The sequence below is a fragment of the Oryctolagus cuniculus genome, chromosome 11 (genome assembly GCF_051225735.1).
Source record: "Oryctolagus cuniculus isolate XC-2025 breed Fujian yellow rabbit chromosome 11, ASM5122573v1, whole genome shotgun sequence".
NCBI lineage: Eukaryota > Metazoa > Chordata > Mammalia > Lagomorpha > Leporidae > Oryctolagus > Oryctolagus cuniculus.
Genome location: NC_142877.1, coordinates 72029985 through 72050264, shown reverse-complemented (window position 1 = coordinate 72050264; position 20280 = coordinate 72029985). Strand labels below are relative to the sequence as shown.

The window sequence follows — 20280 nt, the reverse complement described above, 5'->3', positions numbered from 1 at the left end:
TGACAGTCAGCAAGGAAACAAGGCTTCAGAGCTGCAAGGAATTCAGTTCTGCCAATAACCCAAGTGAGCTCACAGTGAGTTTTTCCCCCACTGCCCAAAAACTGTAGACAAGGAAAGAGCCCAGCTGACACCTGGCGACACACTGAGCAAAAAACACAGCCACACTGTACCCAAATTGTGTACATATAGTACTGTAAGCTAATAAATGGATTTTGTTCTAAGCCACAATTTTATGGTAATTCGTTATACAGTAAAACTGATAAGGAACACCTTGAAGGGAAAGGTTATAGGCTGCTATAGCTGTAGATTTCCTGATAGCAAGAGTAACCCCTCGGCGGGAAGACCTGAGGCCAAACATCAGTTTGCCTGGAAAACTAAGGAAGGGTCACTGTAATGGGGTACATGCTTGGAAGCCACGCTGTTTTCATGCCCATCATATTTACCATTACTGGACTGCAAGCAGGGTCAGCGCTGTGGCGTAGTAGGTTAAGCCTTCACCTGCGGCGCTGGCATCCCAGATGGGTGCCTGTTAGCATCCCAGCTGCTCCACTTCCAATCCAGCTCCCTGATAATGGCCTGGGACAGCAGTGGAAGATGGCCCAAGTGCTTGAGCCCCCGCACCACATGGGAGACCTGTAGGAAGCTTCTAGCTCCTGGCTTCAGCCTGGCTCAGCCCTGGTTGTTGCACGCATTTGGGGAATGAACCAGTATCTCTAACTATCTCTCTCTCTCTGACTTTCAAATAAATTAATTAAAAAAACACTGAGATCACCTGAATCAAGCTTGAAAATAAGGCATGGAAAGCATACATGTTGGTGCCGGCGCTGTGGCACAGTGGGTTAACGCCCTGGCCTGGGGCGCCGGCATCCCATATGGGTGCCGGTTCCAGTCCTGGCTGCTCCACTTCCTGTCCAGATCTCTGCTATGGCCTGGGACAGCAGTGGAAGATGGCCTGGGTGCTTGGGCCCCTGCAACCACGTGGGAGACCCAGAAGAGGCTCCTGGCTCCTGGCTTCGGATTGGCGCAGCTCCGGCCTTTGCAGCCAATTGAGGAGTGAACCATCAGATTGCAGACCTCTCTCTCTGCCTCTCCTCTTTCTGTGTAACTCTTACTTTTCAAATGAATAAAAATAAATCTTTAAAAAAATTTTTAAAAAATCATACGGCCGGTGCCGTGGCTCAATAGCCTAACCCTCCGCCTGCAGCGCCGGCACACCAGGTTCTAGTCCCAGTCAGGGCACCGGATTTTGTCCCGGTTACCCCTCTTCCAGGCCAGGTCTCTGCTGTGGCCCACGAGGGCAGTGGAGGATGGCCCAAGTGCTTGGGCCCTGCACCCGCATTGGAGACCAGGAGAAGCACCTGGCTCCTGGCTTCGGATCAGCGCGATGCACCGGCTGCAGCCGCAGCGGCCATTGGAGGGTGAACCAACGGCAAAGGAAGACCTTTCTCTCTCTCTCTCTCTCTCTCACTAACTCTGCCTGTCAAAAAAAAAAAAAAATATATATATATATATATGTTCTGCTCAATATTCTTTCAAGTGATTTTTACAATTTAAAGAGCAAAGAACTATTATGAGTAATCCACAGAAATGTAGAATGACTTTACCACCAGAAATTCTAAGAATTTTCAAAATATGCTCTGAATTGAGGGACAAATTTTCACCTTAAGGACAAGAACACAAGTAAACCGGTACTCGTTCCTCCCACTTACCCACCGAAAGTATAAAGAAAGTCACATCTGTGAATAATGCTGGTGTGTACCTTTACATATGACTCAGAATAAAAATGGCATAGTAACCACTTGAAATTATTCCCTATTTCTATAATATTATGGGCATAATCAAATTTCCTTAAAGTAGGGTCAAAAGAAGAGTGGAATTCTTCCTTTTTTGAGAAACAGTCCATGCACTTAAAATTGGCAGCTAAATTTATGATTATGTCTGTATTGATAAATTCCATTTATTGAATTTATACTGCTAAATCTCAACTGTAAGATAAAACATAACCAAAAAGTTGGTCTAGTATTTACTATAAATGAAACCCAGGAATGTATTTTCCTCATCATCATGTGACTTCTTCACATTTTCACCCACTCACTTATATTCCAGATAAAACTGGCTAACACACGAAGAAAGTACGAGAATGTTATCATTTCCCATATGTTCATCGGCAAGAGTTGGCAGACATGAAATACATGAGAATTCCTTAGGAAATCCAGAAACTTCCTGTGCATATTAATAGACAGGATCACATCTGGGTATTCAAGTTCTCACAAGTCTTCTCTTCAATTTTTACTAACATACAGATACCTTCTTGAAACTCTCACCTCTGTGAGACTTGCAGAGTAGTATCACTCTTCTGGTCCTCATTTGTCTGACCACTCACTGCCAACTCCTCGTCCTCTGCCAGACCTCAGTGTTTCCCCACGCAGGAAGAATACCCACTGTTCATAATCAATCATGTCATGGGAATTAATAGCTTTATAAGCCCTCAGGCCTTCTAATTACAAAGTCTTAGTTTCTTCATTTCATGTGTGTATATGTGGGTTTGTTTGTTTGTTTGTTTTTTGATTAAAAGACTTGGGCTCAGAGGATTTAGCAAGTAACCGTATCTAGCTAAAATTTAATACCACAGGGCTGGCGGTGTGGCATAGCTGGTAAAGCCACAGCCTACAACACAAACATCCCATATGGGTGCCAATTTGTGTCCCAGTTGTTCCATTTCTTTCTTTCTTTCTTTCTTTTCTTTTTTTTTTTTTTTAAGATTTACTTATTTATTTGAAAGTCAGAGTTGCACAGAGAGAGAAGAAGAGGCAGAGAGAGAGAGAGAGAGAGTTTTCCATCTGCTGGTTTACTCTCCAATTGGCTGCAAGCCAAGAGCCAGGAGCTTCTTCCGGGTTTCCCACGTGGGTGCAGGGACCCAAGGACTTGGACTTTCCTCTACTGCTTTCCCAGGCCATAGCAGAGAGCTGGATTGGAAGTGGAGCAGCAGGGTCTCAAGCCAGAGACTATATGAGATGTTGGCACTGCAGGCTGCGGCTTTACCCGCTATGCCACAGCACCAGCTCCAAGTATAATCTTTTTTACGTAAGTTTGTACTTCATACATTTTCTATATTTTTTTAAAAGATGTATTTATTTATTTGAAAGGCAGAGTTACAGAGAGAGGTAGAGACAGAAAGAGAGAAGTCCTCCATCCATTGGTTCACTCCCCAAATGGCTGCAATGGCTGGAGCTGAGCTGATCCAAAGCCTGGAGCCAGAAGCTTCTTCCAGGTCTCCCACGTGGGTGCAGGGGCCCAAGGACTTGGGTCATCTTGCTTTCCCAGGCCACAGTAGAGAGTTGGGTAGGAAGTGGAGCAGCCAGGACTTGAAACAGCACCCAAATGGGATCCAGCACTGCAGGTGGAGGCTTAGCCCGCAACATCACAGTGCCAGCTCCTGTATTTCTATAATAAAGAAAAAATAGGGGCCAGCATTGTGATGCAGTGGGTAAAGCCGCAGAGAGGTATCCCATATGTGTGCTGGTAGGTGTCCTGGCTGCTCCACTTTCAATCCAGCTCCATGCCAACAGCCTGGGAGAAGTAGCAGAAGATGGCCCAAGTGTTTGGGCCCCTGCCACCCACATGGGAGACCTTCATGAAGTTCTTGCTCCTGGCTTCAGCCCAGGGCTTTCTGGGGCAGTGAACCAGCAGATGGAAGTGCATTCTCTTGTATGTGCTTGCTCACTCTCTCTGTAACTATGACTTTCAAAATAAATACATCCTTAAAAAAAGAAAAATACATTCCAAGAAATGTTCCTATCCAGACTCACTTCTCCATTTCTATTCAAGCATTCTAGTTCAGACTCTCCTAAGTCCTACACTGCCCTTTGTGAAGGTCATTGAGCAATAGCGCACACATACAGCTTCCAGAAGTGGTTTTGCATTGCCTATAATCGTAAAATAAGCCTACCCTGACAGCTTTTAAGGGACTTACATAATCTAGACCCTACCCTACCATGCAAAAGTATTACACGGTACCTAGAATCAAATTGTTCAAATAATGGCTCCATCACTTACCAGCTGTGTGGTCCTATTAAAGTTACTTTAATATCTAGGTACCCAAGCTATGCATTTGCAAAAGGAGGGCTAATAATACCTCATAAAGCTAGCAGGTTTGTAATAATGGGACTAGTACCTAGTAGGAGATCAACAAAAAGGTGCTATTATTCCTTTATAATCCTACACACAATCTCTGCTCAAGGCTGCTTGCCTACTGTCACAAATACTCCCCTGACTCAGTGTTTCCCATACTCAGAATAACCTCTGCCAATCTTCCATTGCTTCAAGCTCTTGCAGCTCTCTGAGATCTACACAGGACAGACTACTCTGCTTTGCACACCCTCTTCCTCATGGCTCTCACGGCAGATGAAGTAATAGTTTAATATCTCACAACTTGCAGGGCTGCAGGTTCTTTGTGCTAGCTTCTCTGAGGCTCCACCCATCTATTAGAATGGATTGAAGATGGAAACTGGGTCCAATGCTTCTGTCCCCCGATACATTTAGTTTCTTGTTTAGACAAGATGTGCGATATAAAATAATTGTTTTAGTCTTTCTTTTCCAGCCAGACTACAATCTTCTTGTCAGGAATATATTATGTTTTCTTTGTAATCTTCAAAATACCTAGCACAGTGCTACTGGCACACTGCACATTCAGAAAAATATCTCATTGAAGGATACATTTCACATAGCAACACAGGAAAGTACCAAATTTCTAAGTAGAAAGAATAGGTACATTAAAAAAAAATCCGAATAAAGACCTGATGATAAATAGAAGGCTACTTCAAAAGGTTAGCGGAAAATAGAATTAAAAGATGTTTATTTTGGTGCAAAAAAAATTTGAAATCTGTGTAGTTTTTCCATAATACACATTTCCCATGTACATTTTGAAGACCTCCTCATATGCATGATTAAAATAAGTTAAAACTACTTACTCCAAATCTGGCATACTAGTAATAATTCTGGTAGGCATCTCCCTCACTCCCCAAGATTATCTATTTGAAAGGCAGAGCAAGAGGCCGGCGCTGCGGCTCAATAGGCTAATCCTCCGCCTTGCGGCTCCGGCACACCGGGTTCTAGTCCTGGTCGGGGCACCGGATTCTGTCCCGGTTGCCCCTCTTCCAGGCCAGCTCTCTGCTATGGCCCAGGAGTACAGTGGAGGATGGCCCAAGTCTTTGGGCCCTGCACCCGCATGGGAGACCAGGGGAAGCACCTGGCTCCTGGCTTCGGATCAGTGCGATGTGTCGGTCGCAGCGCGCCGGCCGCGCCGGCCATTGGAAGGTGAACCAACAGCAAAAAGGAAGACCTTTCTCTCTGTCTCTCTCTCTCTCACTATCCACTCTGCCTGTAAAAAAAAAAAAAAAAAAAAAAAAAAAGGCAGAGCAAGAGACAGACAGCCTGATCTCCTCTCATTCCCCAAACAGCCACAACAGCCAAGTCTGGGCCAGGCTGAAGCCAGGAGCCAGGAACTCCCTTGGTGTCTTCCTCATAGGTGGTCGAGGCCCAGGTACTTGGGCCATCTTCTGCTGCCTTCCCACACAGGCTCAAAGTAAACTGGATTGGAAACAGAGTAGCTGAACTGGCACTTAATGCCAGCATCACAGGCAGCAGTTTAACACACAACTCAATCCAGTTTCTCACACAGGTGACAGGAACCCAGGTTCTTGGGTCATCACTGTTGCCTCTCAGGTCTGCATTAGCAGGAAGCTGGAGGCAACAGGAAGAGCTGCAAATCAAACCTAGGCACCCTGAGATGGCATGCAAGCATACTAACTGCCAGGCCAAATGCCTGCCCCACTCGTTCTGCACACTCCTAAAATTCAAGTTCTTATTACTTTCTCCATTCTTGAAAGACTCCCTTCTACAGAAGAATGGAGAACACTATACCCTATATACAACAAGAACATACTTATTAGACTGAAACAGCCATGAGGAAACAGTGCAACTTCTAACGGTACAAAATCAATACTAGCAGGTAAGCGCCAGGCCTATCAGGCACAAAATACACTGAGTATATTCAACATTAAGTTTTTGCTACATTTCTGTTAACTTGAAGCAATTGGTTCCCTTGTTCTGGAACATATTATTGAAAGGTTCTAGGCCCTGAGATATTTAGAAGGTATTTACTTAGCACTTCTAAGTGCTATTTCTTTATTAGTCACATTTGCCCAAGAGTATGCGTTTTGAGACCAGGGACACACAAAACATCAAAAAGTTCTCATTCATCACATCTCAAACATCTCCAGTTTCCAAGGAACATTTAAATATCCAGCAGTTTAATTCTCATAAATTTACCAGGATGTATTCAATCAAAATCTAGAAGTAAAAGCCTTGCTTGTGAGAACTTGCTCAAGTGTTGTAAGATTAAGGCAGTGTTAACATGAACAAGTACCTGACAGTGAGTGTTTCCTTAAATTTTGTGTTCTAGGTGCCTCTTGGCCTCACCCTAGTTCTGACCCTGTGTACAACCAGGAATATTTTTTAAATATCCTACAATGGACAAGACAGTCCCCCATAACAAAGAAGTATCCAACAAGAAGTATCCACTCAAACTGTCAACAGTGCTAAAAATGAAAAGTCCTGGTTCCAAACAAAAGAATATTGAGTTAGAATCCTGGCTCTCTCATCAGCTATGTGAACTTCAGCAAGGACGTCTCTGAAATAGTTTCCTCCTGTGTAACCAGCATATCATACTTGAACTGAAAGTCTGTTAGGAGGATAAACTGAGACAGAAGCCCTTAGCACACAGCAGACACCCTACAAACATTAGTTACCATTCTCCCGTGAAAAATCTTCTCTGAAGAGATAGGGCTCTGGCTCTCCCAAAGGCTATTTCAAAATGTTAATGAACCACAATTTGGCTTATTTCTGCATCTCTTATCAAAGTCTAAGTAACTAGGAACAGGCATTTGGCACAGAGGTTAAGCTACCACTTGGGACACCCACACCCCTTAGCAGAGTGCCTGGCTCTAACCCAGGCCACTTGGCTTCTCATCCAGCTTCCTGCTGATGTATACCCTGGGAAGCAGCAGACAATGGCTCAAGTACTGGAGTTGCTGCCACCCACTTGGGGCATACAAATTGAGCTCCTTGCTCCTAGCTTTGGCCTGGCTGAACCCCAGCTGTTTAGGGACATTTTGAGAACAAACCAACAGATGGATTTCTCTCTCTTTCAAATTAAATTAAAATAAAAAGTAAAAAATTTTTGAAGTATAAAGAACTTGAAGGCAGACTTGGTATCCTCAGCCTCTAGCAAGGTGGGCAAATGAGCTCTAAGTAACTATCTGCTACAATGAAGCATACATTGCATTGTGGTGAATTACAAAGAATGCAAGAAAACGTAATTCTTGCCCTGGAGAAATTTAAAAATATTAAGACATATCTAACTACAAAATATATAGGTGGATCAAACAAAAAGCTAATTGATCGATGGGTAAAACACATATAAATAGCTGAGGTCAACTAGTGTAATGTAGATTTTACAATTAAATATACTGAAAAGGAAAGGCATATTCTTAGTTCCTATGTATGGACAGCTAGTAGCTTCTGAAGGCAATGAAACAATACTTAAAGAACAAACATGAAAATGACAAGTGCTATCATTTGTCCTTTTAGCAACACTTAGCTAAATTTCTTAATTCCAATGATGGCAGCACATTTTAACAGGCTCAAGGACCATTTTAAGCAATTTTCAAAACCACATTAGATTTTAATGGAAGCTTATCAAATTCCTAACTTCCACAACCCATCTTAATTATCCTAAATGGTCTGAGACAGAATAAAGACCAAAAGGGCTGATGCCTAAATGTCTGAATACTTTGCTAAAAAGGCTGAGCTCAAGCACACCCAGAGTATGCTAGAAGCAACTTTTAAAATGCACAAATGTAACAATTATTTTTAAACCGACAATTTTAGAAAAATATCAGTTCCTATCTAAAGCCTATATAAATACAAGACACTGGCTCTGCAACTGTCAGCAGAGTTTTAAGATCCCTTTCTGAAGCAATAGTCTCCCTCTGTTTGGTTTGGTATCTTAATTTGCCTTTAGTTTCAAAGCTAAGTTTGCCAACACTATTTCTCTCAAAACCTCAGGAATTCCATTACCAGTTTTAAGTTAAATTAAAGGAAAATAGACGCATTCAACCCATGACAGAAGTATGCACAAAATGTTTGTTGATACTCATAAATAGACTGAGAAATTTAGACACGTCTGAAGGACAACGGCCGTACAGTCAGCTCTGTTTTGCTCTACCATGGAAGCAAATAGAGAGAATTATTGTTACGTCTTCAAGTGCAACCAGCACTAGATAACTGTAAACTAACAGGGATATAACAGAGCACTCTTTAAGCCAGGGCTCCTGTGGGAAGAATGGTTACAGTACTCAAAAAAATCCATATGGAGTCAAGATGTTGCTATCTTCTCCCCAAAAAACAACCCTTAAAATGTCCTCCACACTGTTCGCCTACCTGCCTCCAATGTAAGATTTTTTTAAAAATAAACTATAAATGTTTACTCTACAGATGGCTGATCCCTAGAAACCTTTTCCATTCCATTTCCTCTTTCTCAGACTCTATAAATCTTGCTGACAATGACAGACATTCCCAATTTTCATACCTCCCCATTACCTCCTTCAAGATACATTCATCTCAACTCACCTGTATCCCAGGTACCAGGATCCTCTGGATGGAACTAGTAATTTCTTTTCCCATTTCCTGCTCCTTTCCTAAGCTCGGCCTAGCACTGAAGAGAAGCAACAAACAGAAACAGAAAAGAAAAAAAAATACTTATATTCATCCTAGTAGTAACTCACGTTCTTTCACCCTTACCTCATGCACTTCCCTTCTCCAGGTACTGTTTCTCAGGTCTTACCCTAACCTCAGTGGAAGTCACAACCAATGCCCTAAATCCTGGGTATACTCAGTTCCCTAACAGGGCTGCAGCAGGATGAATGCATTTCCACCAATGGTTAGAATGTAATGCAATACAATGGCTTAAAATTTTTATGGCCTGACCTGGTAAGTTAAATACCATTTTTACATAAGTTATTGGAAAAATAGATGCCTAATTCCAAGTTCCTTTTTAGTTTTAAACTCCCTATTTCTCCAACCCCAGCCACTGGCCAAAAGTCTATATAAGTATAATTTGTTCATAAGATGAAGGTTTCCTATATAAAACAGTTAAGTTATAGTAAGTGCTGGTAATTAAAATAATACGTTTTTGACAAAGGGAATGCCAGTTGCTTTGTACAACCTGGAGTGATTAGTGCTTGCAACCTTATAACAAAATCTAAAAAAAAAAAAAAAATCTAGTTATAAACAGCATATAACCAATTAGTGATCATTCTTTTTGAAAGAGTACCTTACAAAAACTAACATTTTAACTTTGGAAGCTACTACACCAAGCAACCTGGCAATATCCATCAAAAATGTCAATGTCTATCCATTGATAAGGAAATTCCCCCTGTAAAATTTAAAGTGCCGATATATTTGCCTAAGTGTGAAATATGCATATGATATTCATTATTTAAAAAGCCGAAGCATTATTTAAAAAGCTGAAGATAAGAAATAAGCTTAATATCCACCAAAAAGGAAATTTATAGTACATTCCATACAACAGATACTCTGCAGCCATTAAAGAGAATGTTTTCAAAACGTAAGGGAAAGACAGAAAACTTGCTGGGAGTGAGGGGTTGTGGGGGTGGGGGGAGACCTGGTCGACACGGGGAAAGAGACTTGCTTTTCACAACCCACCACTCTGGATCTTTCCATTTTAGAACATGCTGCACATATTATCCATTTGTTAAAAATGGCTGATTTTAAAAATTGTTAAAGAATTTAAACTATTCTCTTGATCCTTTCAATCATTAATAGTTCTACTCCGTCATCTGTAAGCAATGTTAATTATGACTAAAAAATCTAGGATACCAGAGGTAACCAATAACCAATAAGGGTAGAAAACTTATTTTGCCGTCAGTGTGAAATACAACTATAGCAACATTGTATTCATCAAAATAAAATATAATTGGTGAAGAATGTATCTTCCCTAAAGTAACTTTTATTACAGAAATAAAATTGATGCAATATAACTTTATCAGCACTCTACACATTATGCTTCACCAAAGAAGCAAACTATCGGGCTAAAAGTCCTGGTCAAGGCCTAGATCTCAAATGGCTAACATGCACCAGAAATATTTTTGAAAAGAATCAAAAAGGTACCAAAATCATTTGACTTCAAAAGGCAGTTAAAGAGGCCAGCGCTGTGGCATAGCAGGTAAAGCCGCCACCTGCAGTGCTGGCAACCCAGTTGAGCGCCGATTAGATCCAGCTCCCTGCTAATGTGCCTGGGAAAGCAGTGGAGGATGGCCCAAGACTTGGGCCCCTACACCGGCATGGGAGACCTGGAAGAAGCTCCTGGCTCCTGGCTTCGGATCTGCGCAGCTCCGGCCGTTGTGGCCACCTGGGGAGTGAACCAGTAGATGGAAAATCTTTCTCTCCCTCTCTGCCTCTTCGTAACTCTGCCTTTCAAATAAAATTTTTTTTTTTTTTAAAAGGCAGTTAAAAACAAGAAGAGGGTAAGACAAAGACTAGGGTAATAGGTTTCAAATGCCAAAACCCCCGAACTCTTATGCATTCAACAATATCTTCCTAACAGCAATTCCTCAAAAAGAAAACTCAAAAACTTTAAAGAAACTATTCAAATTATTTTTCCAGTTCTTTTTTAAATCTTGCTATGTAATACAATTTTTGTTTCTGCTACTAAAGAGAACAATTAATTCAACAGCAGGCAATACTGCTACTACTCTGGTACCTTCTTTTTCCTCTCAGTTTCTTGCAATCTGCTTTATGACAAAACTTAAAAATTCTTGAAAGGGAAAATACACAACATTAGCATTTAAGAAGAGTTAACACATTTATTTTTTGTTAAGAATTCTTTATTAGGTATCTTGTTAACAAGATTATGACCTGATCATCTAAACATAAAGCTATAGCACTAAATATAATTTTCATTTTATAGACTTAAACCTGTTTTGTTTTTTAAATCAAACTATCGAGTCCAAATATTTGTTATCACAACCACTCACAGTCGTCAAGGTTTCGAACAAACTTTTGTAATTGAAGGATGTTAGCTGTCTTAGAAAAAAATCAGTACTTTCGTTTGTCAGATTCAAAAACTCAGGTTAACACCAAAAACTCACTAAAAAGGTACATTTAAGAAAGCAAGAGGTAAAAAGTGCCTCAGAATTAATGTATTTATATATAAAAATATATATTTGACATTTATAAAAAGACCAGAACACCATCAACTAGCAATTTTCATTTTAATTTTAATTTATTACAGATATTTATATATCACATTATGTAATTTTATATTATAAGTAAACTACAAACCACTGTTCAAGAGTGCATGAGGTACTTGATACACTGAATCTGATTGTTAACCATAATATTAATTATCTTTATATAAGGGATTTAACAACTACATTTTAAAAATATTCAGTCATATTTAAGGGCAGTGGTTCTAATTCTGAGTCCAGGATCACTTAAGGTAAAACACAGTTTCCATAAGCTTTTTTTTTTTTTTTTTGACAGGCACAGTTAGACAGTGAGAGAGAGAGACAGAGATAAAGGTCTTCCTTCCATTGGTTCACCCTCCAATGACCGCTGCGACCGGCGCACCACACTGATCCAAAGCCAGGAGCTTCTCCTGGTCTCCCATGTGGGTGCAGGGCCCAAGCACTTGGGCCATCCTCCACTGCACTCCCGGGCCACAGCAGAGAGCTGGACTGGAAGAGGGGCAACCGGGACAGAATCCAGTGCCCCGACCAGGACTAGAACCCGGGGTGCCTGTGCCGCAGGCGGAGGAATAGCTTATTGAGCTGCGGCGCCGGTCCCCATTAGCTATTTTCAAGATTTTAAAATAGCTACTGATCTCGTATACTGTATGAAATATATTTTCATATACTAACTAATGTAACCAATTTTTTTTCCTGTAGACTTTCCATTTATTCACATTTCATGGATTGTCCCATTTCCTCTACGGCAGCATTCAGAAACTGATGCAAACTGAGATTATACTGTATGACAACTCAAGTATTTTTGTTTTAGAAAACAATTTCCTATTTAAAATAAAAAGCAAACAGTTTATCTATTTGATTGCTATAAAGAGTTACAATCACGTCTGTATCAAACAGCAAGGCCTGAGTCCTCACTGTGGTGGATGCAGCGGCCAGGTGCACAGGGCGCTGGCAGGACATGGAGAGCCAGGGTGCTGGGCTCCTCACTCACTCACCTGCTGGTTGTGCAGGACAAACCCGTCGCTGGGTAAAATTCCCACAGCCACCAAGTCAGGACTCAGGGTTTGGAAGTGAGCAGTTTAGTCTGCAAAGCCCAAGTACATCATGCTCACGTTCGGACTCCTATGAAATACGGGCACAACTGACAGATGCTGAGGCACGTGCACGCACGCATGCGCACACACAATGTGCACACACACACATACTAACATTTAAAACCACACTGAAAAGGCTGTCATTTTGAACTTGAACAGTTCAAAGTGAAATATTAGGGTTTTTCCCCCCTCCCTATCACAGAACAGGTAGAATCTTTTGGCATGCTGCATAAAAAAAATATAATTTAGAACTGAAACTCTAAAACAGAATCACCCTCTTAAAGAAAATCAGCCCATGAACCTGTGATCAGACTTGGAGAAAACAACAGGTTTTCAGTCCCTAATTCTAGTAAGACAGCACAACGCTCCATTTCTGGAGTACTGGGAATGCACAGAAAGATGAGATGGCAATATCAGTTTACAAAAAAGGCCACAGGAACACTCAATATTTGTCAAGCCAAATTTCTTTTTAGGAATGGAATTAAAAGTAGTGGTGGTGGGGAGCTGTGTTGTGGTGCAGCAGGTAAAGCTGCCACTTGCAGTGCCCACACCACCCCATATGGGTACTGGTTTGAGACCCGGCTGTTCCACTTCTGATCCAGCTCCCTGCTAATGTGCCTAGGGAAGCAGGAGAGGATGGTCCAAGTCCTTGGGCCCCTGCACTCACATGGGAGACCCAAAGGAAGCCCCTGGCTTCAGCCTTGACCAGCCCAGGCCCATTTGGAGAGTAAACCAGTGAATGGGAACTCTCTCCTTCTCTCTCTCTCTCTCTCTCTCTCTCTCTAACTCTTTCAAATAAATATGTAAATCTTAAAAAAAAAAAAAAGTCAGTGTGCGGCTAGTGTTGTGAGGCAGCACATTAAGCTATCGCTTGCAACACAGGCATCCCCTATCAGAGTACTGGTTCAAATCCTGGCTGCTCCACTTCTGATCCTGCTAATGCACCTGGGAAGGCAGCAGAGGGTGGCCCAAGTACCTGGGACCCTGTACCCATGTGGGAGATCTGGTCCCTGCAGCAGACCTGGTTGTTGTGACCATTTGGGAATAAGACGGCAGACAGACGATCTCTCTCCATCTCTAGTGGTCACTGTGAGTATGCCTTTCAAATAAATAAATGAATCAATGAATGAATAAACAAATCTTTAAAAAAAAAATGCTGAACATGGTTAACATCAACTAATTCACAATGACCAGAAGCTCTAGTTATAGTTAATTTTTCAGTAATAAAAAGAGAAAATCTAATGAATTGCTACATAGTAAATATATTTTACTTGGTAAAGAATTTTTTGGATTCCAGCATCCAAAAATTAATATAAAGAGTGATTTCTGGTTTTTTTTAAATATTCTAGAAAAGTAGAAAGCAAGCTAAAAAGATGTAACAGATTCTGAATATTGACAAACCAGTTAAGTTTAATCAGAAAAAAAGGTTTGTTTGTCCTGGGTGAGGATAAAAAGATACCAATAGGGACCGGTGCTGTGGCGCAGCAGGTAAAGCCACCACTTGGAGTGTCAGCATCCCACATGGGCTGTGGTTCGAGTTCCAGCTTCCCCATTTCTGATCTAGCTCTCTACTATGGCCTAGGAAAGCAGTAGAAGATGGCTCAAGTCCTTGGGCCTCTGCACCTGTGTGAGACCCAGAAGAAGCTCCCGGCTCCTGGCTTTGGATTGGCCCAGCTCTGGCCATTGTGGCCATTCGGGGAGTGAACCAGCAGTTGGAAGACTGATCAGATGCTAAAGTGTTAAGAAAATTTAAGGGGGAAGAAGACCATGTTTACGTCTGTGTGCTCCACTCCATTTTCTCCCTTCACATTCTTTTACTTCACAATTACCACAGCAGTTTATAACTCTGCAAGCAAATGGTGCAAAAGAACCAAGGAGCAAAATGAAACTAGGTTCCAAGATGCAGAACAACTGCAAGAACATTACCTCAACTATAACCTGAAGAGTGCTCAAAGAGTACTTCCACTTACTGCCCGGGGAAATCAGACGACATCAAAGGCATCAAGGCACCTGCTCAGCAGGTAAGAGGACATGCATCGGTAAGAACCCATACATCTAGTTACAAATCATGGGGGCTCCATGCACTTATTACTTGCTTTCTGGCCTCGAGAAGATGGCTTAAATCTAATACCTCAATTTTCTCATCTACAATGTGGAAATGAGAATAACAATGCAGTAGAAACTCTTTTAACAGACCTCAACTTTGGGCCGGCACCATGGCTCACTTGGCTAATCCTCTGCCTGCAGCACCGGCACTCCGGGTTCTAGTCCCAGTTGAGGCGCCGGGTACTAGTCCCGGTTGCTCCTCTTCCAGTCCAGCTCTCCGCTGTGGCCCGGGAGGGCAGTGGAGGATGGCCCAAGTGCTTGGGTCCCTGCACCCGCATGGGACACTGGGAGGAAGTACCCAGCTCCTGGCTTCGGATCGGCGCAGCGCCAGCCGTAGCAGCTATTAGGGGAGTGAACCAACAGAAGGAAGACCTTTCTCTCTGTCTCTCTCTCACTGTCTATAACTCTCTCTCACTGTCTAACTCTGCCTGGCAAAAAAAAAAAAAAAAAAAAAAATAGACCTCAACTTTATCACTTACAGAAATAAAGCTCTTGAATGTCTCCATAGACCACGCCCTGATGCCCAGCGCAGGCTGATCGCCTGCACCTGGTGGAGTCCTCGAACTAGACCACTTTCTTAATGTCTCCACCCTCTGCTCCCACCAACTGAGCTGGATGCTTAGCAAGAGCCAGCGGCACTTCTTATCATAATTATGTATTTTAAGATTATGTAAAATGATGAATGATAAGTGGAAAGGGGTTGTTTCTGTGAAAATTATATTGAAAAGCTCAAAAAGATTCAAAGGCCATTTTTTTTTTAAAAAAGCTTTGTAGAATTAGGTGTATGTAAAATAGTTTTAAAAGAATATAAGGAATAGGGTTGGTGCTGTGGCTGGGTAAAGCCGCCGCCTGCAGTGCCAGCATCCCATATGAGCAGCGGTTCAAGTCCCGGCTGCTCCACGTCCAATCCAGTTCACTGCTGTGGCCTGGGAAAGCAGCAGAAGATGGCTCAAGCCCTTGGGCCCCAGCATCAATGTGGGAAAACTAGAAGAAGCTCCAGGTTCCTGGCTTTGGATTGGCACAGCTCCGGCTGTTGTAGCCAATTGGGGAGTGAACCAGCAGAAGACCTCTCTCTCTCTCTCTCACTCTGACTTTCTAATAAATAAATAAATCTTTAAAAAATAAAAAGAATATAAGGAAAAGCTTAAAACTATAGAAAGATTTTATATATTATATTGAAACTGACTCTAAGTTCTCTCCTTTAAGAAATGGGTACTATAAGGACACTTAATTGATAATATTTCATAGATGTGAATTATAATAAAAAGACAATCCAGAAATCTAATCAAAGGACTCATCCACAAAGAAAAGCCTTGACTCTATCAGGGGAAAAACAGTGAAGGAATGTATATTCAAGTTAAAATTTAAAAGTATCATTGTTCAGTTCTCTGCAATCCAACTTTTTCAATGTATTCAGTACATCACATGAAACCTTTATACATAGCCTCAGAAAGCTACAGGATTTTGTGAAGACTAAACAAAATAAAGGGGACTGGCACCGTGGAGGAGCAGTTAAGCTGCCACCTGCAATACCAGCATCAAATATGGACACCAGTTTGTGCACAGGTCACTATAGTTCTGATCCGCCTTCCTGCTAATGGCCCGGGAAAAGCAGGAGAAAACGGCCAAAGTGCTTGGGACCCTGCACAGATGTGGGAGACTGGGAAGAAGCTCCTGGCTCCTGGCTTCAGATTGGCCCAGCCCCACCCATTGTGGCCATTTGCAGAGTGAACCAGTATATAGAAGATCTCTCTCTTACCCTCTCTCTGTGTAACTCTGCCTTTCAAATAAATAAATAAATCTTTAAAAAAAAGAAAGTACTTATGCAGTGCTTGGTATTTAGTAAATATTCTACTTAAAGCTTCTGTTTTATTTTATTTAAGGATTTTGCTGCTTTGTTATTATCCTGGCGACCTGCTGCTCTAATATAGTACTTCTGTCTCCCAAAACATATAGAAACGTAAAAAGCGAACAATTTCCTTGCTATTCTGTTCCTTTTCTAATCATGTGCATCATACATAAGAGGATACTTCAGAAGGCCCATAGAAAAATGAATTAAAAGTTTACTCTGGGGGCCAGCACTCTGGTGTAGCAGGTAAAGCTGCCGCCTGCAGTGCCAGCACCTCATACGGGCTCCCAGCTGCTCCACTTCCGATTCAGCTCTCTGCTATGGCCTGGGAAAGCAGTAGAAGATGGCCTAAGTCTTTGGGCCCCCAGCACCTGTCTGGGAGACCTGGAGGAAGCTCCTGGCTCCTAGCTTCAAATCGGCACAGCTCCGGCCGCTGTGGACATCTGGGGAGTGGACCAGCAGATGGAAGACCTCTCTCTGCCTCTCTGTAACTCTGCCTTTCAAATAAATAAATTATTTTTTAAAAAAGTTTATTTTGATGCAAAAAAGTTTGAAACCCATGCATAGTTTTTTCATAATATGCATTTTCCATGAATTTTTTTTGAAGGCCCTTTGTACTTCGTGGATTATCAGCCACATAATTCCCATGGTAGCCATCAAAAAGTGAAGAAGTGCAATACTTTTGAGAGCCCCAGGAGACTAGTCTCCAGGCTTATACTTCACTATAAGGATAAGATTACAGCAATGCATTAACATGTCAGCATATCCAGGCACTTGAGGTTGACAAGAACACAATAGAAATGAATGGGGTGCTGGCATGGTACCGGTGGAGGCAGCAGCAGCTCTCTGAACTGGGAACAAACAGGAGAAAAGTAACTAGGAGATAACCACAGAGACCAAAGCAAAGCAATGTGGAAACTGGCAATCACTTTGTAGGTAAGAAAACTATATAAGCTAGCAAAACAGATCCAGTGATTCTACCTCTGGCTCAGAAGTGCTGAACACTGGCACAGATATTAAAGTGCTTTTCCAAACTACTTAAAAGCAAAATCACATTTTTTAAAGTTTGTGTCATTATGACATTACAATCAAGTTTATTCTTCATAGAGAAATTCCTACTAAGAGATATGAACTCTAAAACAGGAACCATGAAGTATCTTTTTCACCTATTAACTTGGCGGGGGTGGGGGGAGCAGTTTGCGTAACACTGATATTCCATTTAACAAGGATACGGTGAAACAGTACCAGAAATACCATCCTCTTGAGAAGCAATTTAAACAACGGTTCAAGACTGTAAAACCCTCATACCCTTTGACTCAGAAATTATGCACTTGGGATTCTGCCCTAAGGAAGTAACTAAAAATATGAAGAAATCTAAATGCTCAAGTGTCTTTGCACCACTTCTTTTTTTTTTATTATTAAGATTTATTTATTTCAAAGGCAGAAACAGAGAGAAGGGAGGAAAGAAAGGGAGGCAGGGAGAGAGGGAAGGAGCAGGGAGAGAGAGCACGTGCGCGCTACAGAGATCAATCTTCCATCCACTGGTTCACTCCCCAAATGGCCTCAACAGCCAGGGCTGTGCCAAACTGAAGCCAAGAGCCAGCAGCTTCTTCCAGGTCTCCCACTTGGGTGGGACCAAGGATTTGGTCGATCTTCCACTGCTTTCCTTGGCACATTAGCAGGGAGCTAGATCAAAGAGGAGCAGGGGGGAATTAAACTAGCACCCATATGGGATGCTGGTGCTACAGGCAGAGGCTTAACCTACACCACAGCGCCAGCCCCTGCACTATTTATTATGATAGCAAAGGTTAAGTATGATGGGTGGTGATGGCAAATACCTAATATAATAATAATCTTTTTTGAAGATTTATTTGACAGGTAGAATGTCAGAGAGAGAGAGAGAGAGGTATCTTCCATTCTCCGATTCAATCCCCAAGTGCCTGAAACAGCCAAAGTCAGTAACCTGGAATTCCACCAGGTCTCTCACATGGGTGGCAGGGGCCCAAGCACTTGGGCCATCAACTGCTGCCTCCCAAGCACAGTACCAGGAAGCGGGAAATGAGTCAGGACTTGATCCCAGGCACTCAGAGATAAGGGATGGAGGCGTCTCCAGTAGCAGCTTAACCCAATGTGCCACAACACCCACTCTATAATGATATATTTTTGAAAAGCGATCAGTATTGTGATGTAGCTGGTAAAGCTACTGCCTGCCATGCCGGAATCCCAACTAGGCAGCATTTTAAGGCCTGGCTACACCACTTCCGATCCAGTTCCCTGCTAACATGCCTGGGAAAGCAGCCTAAGATGGCCCTAGTGCTTGGGCTACTGCACCCATATGGGAGACCTGGAAGAGCTCCTGGCTTCAGCCTGGTCCAGCCCTGGCCACTGCAGCCATTTGGGGAGTGAACCTACAGACAGATGATCTCTCTCTGTGTCTCTTCCTCTCTCTGTGTAATTCTGACTTTCAAATAAATAAGAGTGAACAAAACTGAACATATATTATAAATATATAACATATGCTTATGAATAAGCTATAAAACATCTCTAAAATAATGACTGAGTGGCAGAATTAAGAATTTTTCTGATATTTCTTACTTTATTTTTGAATTCAAAACAAGTAATATTTTAAAATATGCAAGTCAAATGGTTACATACTGTTATTCATATAATGTTCTTAAAATGACAAAATAATAAGAGGCAGCACCAAGGAGTTCTTTTGTGATGATGGAAAAGTTCTGTATCTTGACTATGGTGGTGATTACAAGAAACCATGCATATAGATAAAATTGCAGAGAGTATATAAATCTGCAAGAAATGCAGATTTAGGGGCCAGCACTGTGGCACAGTGGGTTAAAGCTCCAGCCTGCAGCGCTGGCATCGCATATGGGCGCTGGTTCAATTCCCAGCTGCTCCTCTTCTGATGCAGCTCTCTGCTACGGCCTGGGAAGACAGCCCAAGTCCTTGGGTCCCTGCATACACGTGGGAGACCTGAAAGAAGCTCCTGGCTCCTGGCTTCAGATCAGCTCAGCTCTGGCTGTTGCAGTCATTTGGGGAGTGAACCAGCGGAATGGAAGACCTCTCTCTCTCTCATTCTGTATCTCTTTCAAATAAAATAAAATAATTAAAAAAAAAAAAACTTTTTTTTTTTTTTTTTTACAGGCAGAGTGGACAGTGAGAGAGAGACAGAGAGAAAGGAGAGAAAGGTCTTCCTTTTGCCATTGGTTCACCTTCCAATGGCCGCCGCAGCCGGCGCACCGCACTGATCCGATGGCAGGAGCCAGGTACTTATCCTGGTCTCCCATGGGGTGCAGGGCCCAAGTACTTGGGCCATCCTCCACTGCACTCCCTGGCCAAAGCAGAGAGCTGGCCTGGAAGAGGGGCAACCAGGACAGAATCCGGCGCCCCAACCGGGACTAGAACCCGGTGTGCCAGCACCGCTAGGTGGAGGATTAACCTATTGAGCCGCGGCGCCGGCCCCCCAAAAAAAACTATTAAAAAAAAGAAATGCAGCTTTAAAAAATGGTGAAATCTATATACTGTTTACATGATCCAGTTTTTTTTCTTTAAAGGAGTGAAATTCTTTTTTTTGTATTTTTTAAGATTTATTTATTTATTTGAAAGGCAGAATTACAGAGATGGAGAGGCAAAGGCAGAAAGAGAGAGGGAGAGAATCTTCCATGTGCTTGTTCACTCCCCAATGGCTGCAACAGCCAGAACTGGGCCAGGCTGAAGCCAGGAGTCAGGAGCTTCATCTGGGTCTTCCACGTGGATGAAGAGGCCCAAGCACTTGCACCATCCTCCACTGCTTTCCAATGTGCATTAGCATGGAACCAGATCAGAAGTACAGTAGCTGGGTTCAAATCAGCATCCTTATGGGATGCCAGAACTAGAGAGCAGCTTT

At 42.3% G+C, this 20280-nt stretch overlaps 1 protein-coding gene across 5 annotated transcripts in view; it reads right to left on the bottom strand.

The window, feature by feature from the left end:
* FRS2 (fibroblast growth factor receptor substrate 2) overlaps positions 1-20280 on the bottom strand; it is a 120052-nt gene that overhangs the window by 86465 nt on the left and 13307 nt on the right. For 2 of the 5 annotated variants that reach the window (XM_070052611.2, XM_051845655.3), the window contains exon 2: positions 8692-8776. The exons of the other annotated variants lie outside the window; for them this stretch is intronic. The gene's annotated coding sequence lies outside the window, so the exon portion shown is untranslated. The remainder of the gene's footprint in view (positions 1-8691; positions 8777-20280) is intronic. 5 annotated transcript variants of the gene reach the window in all.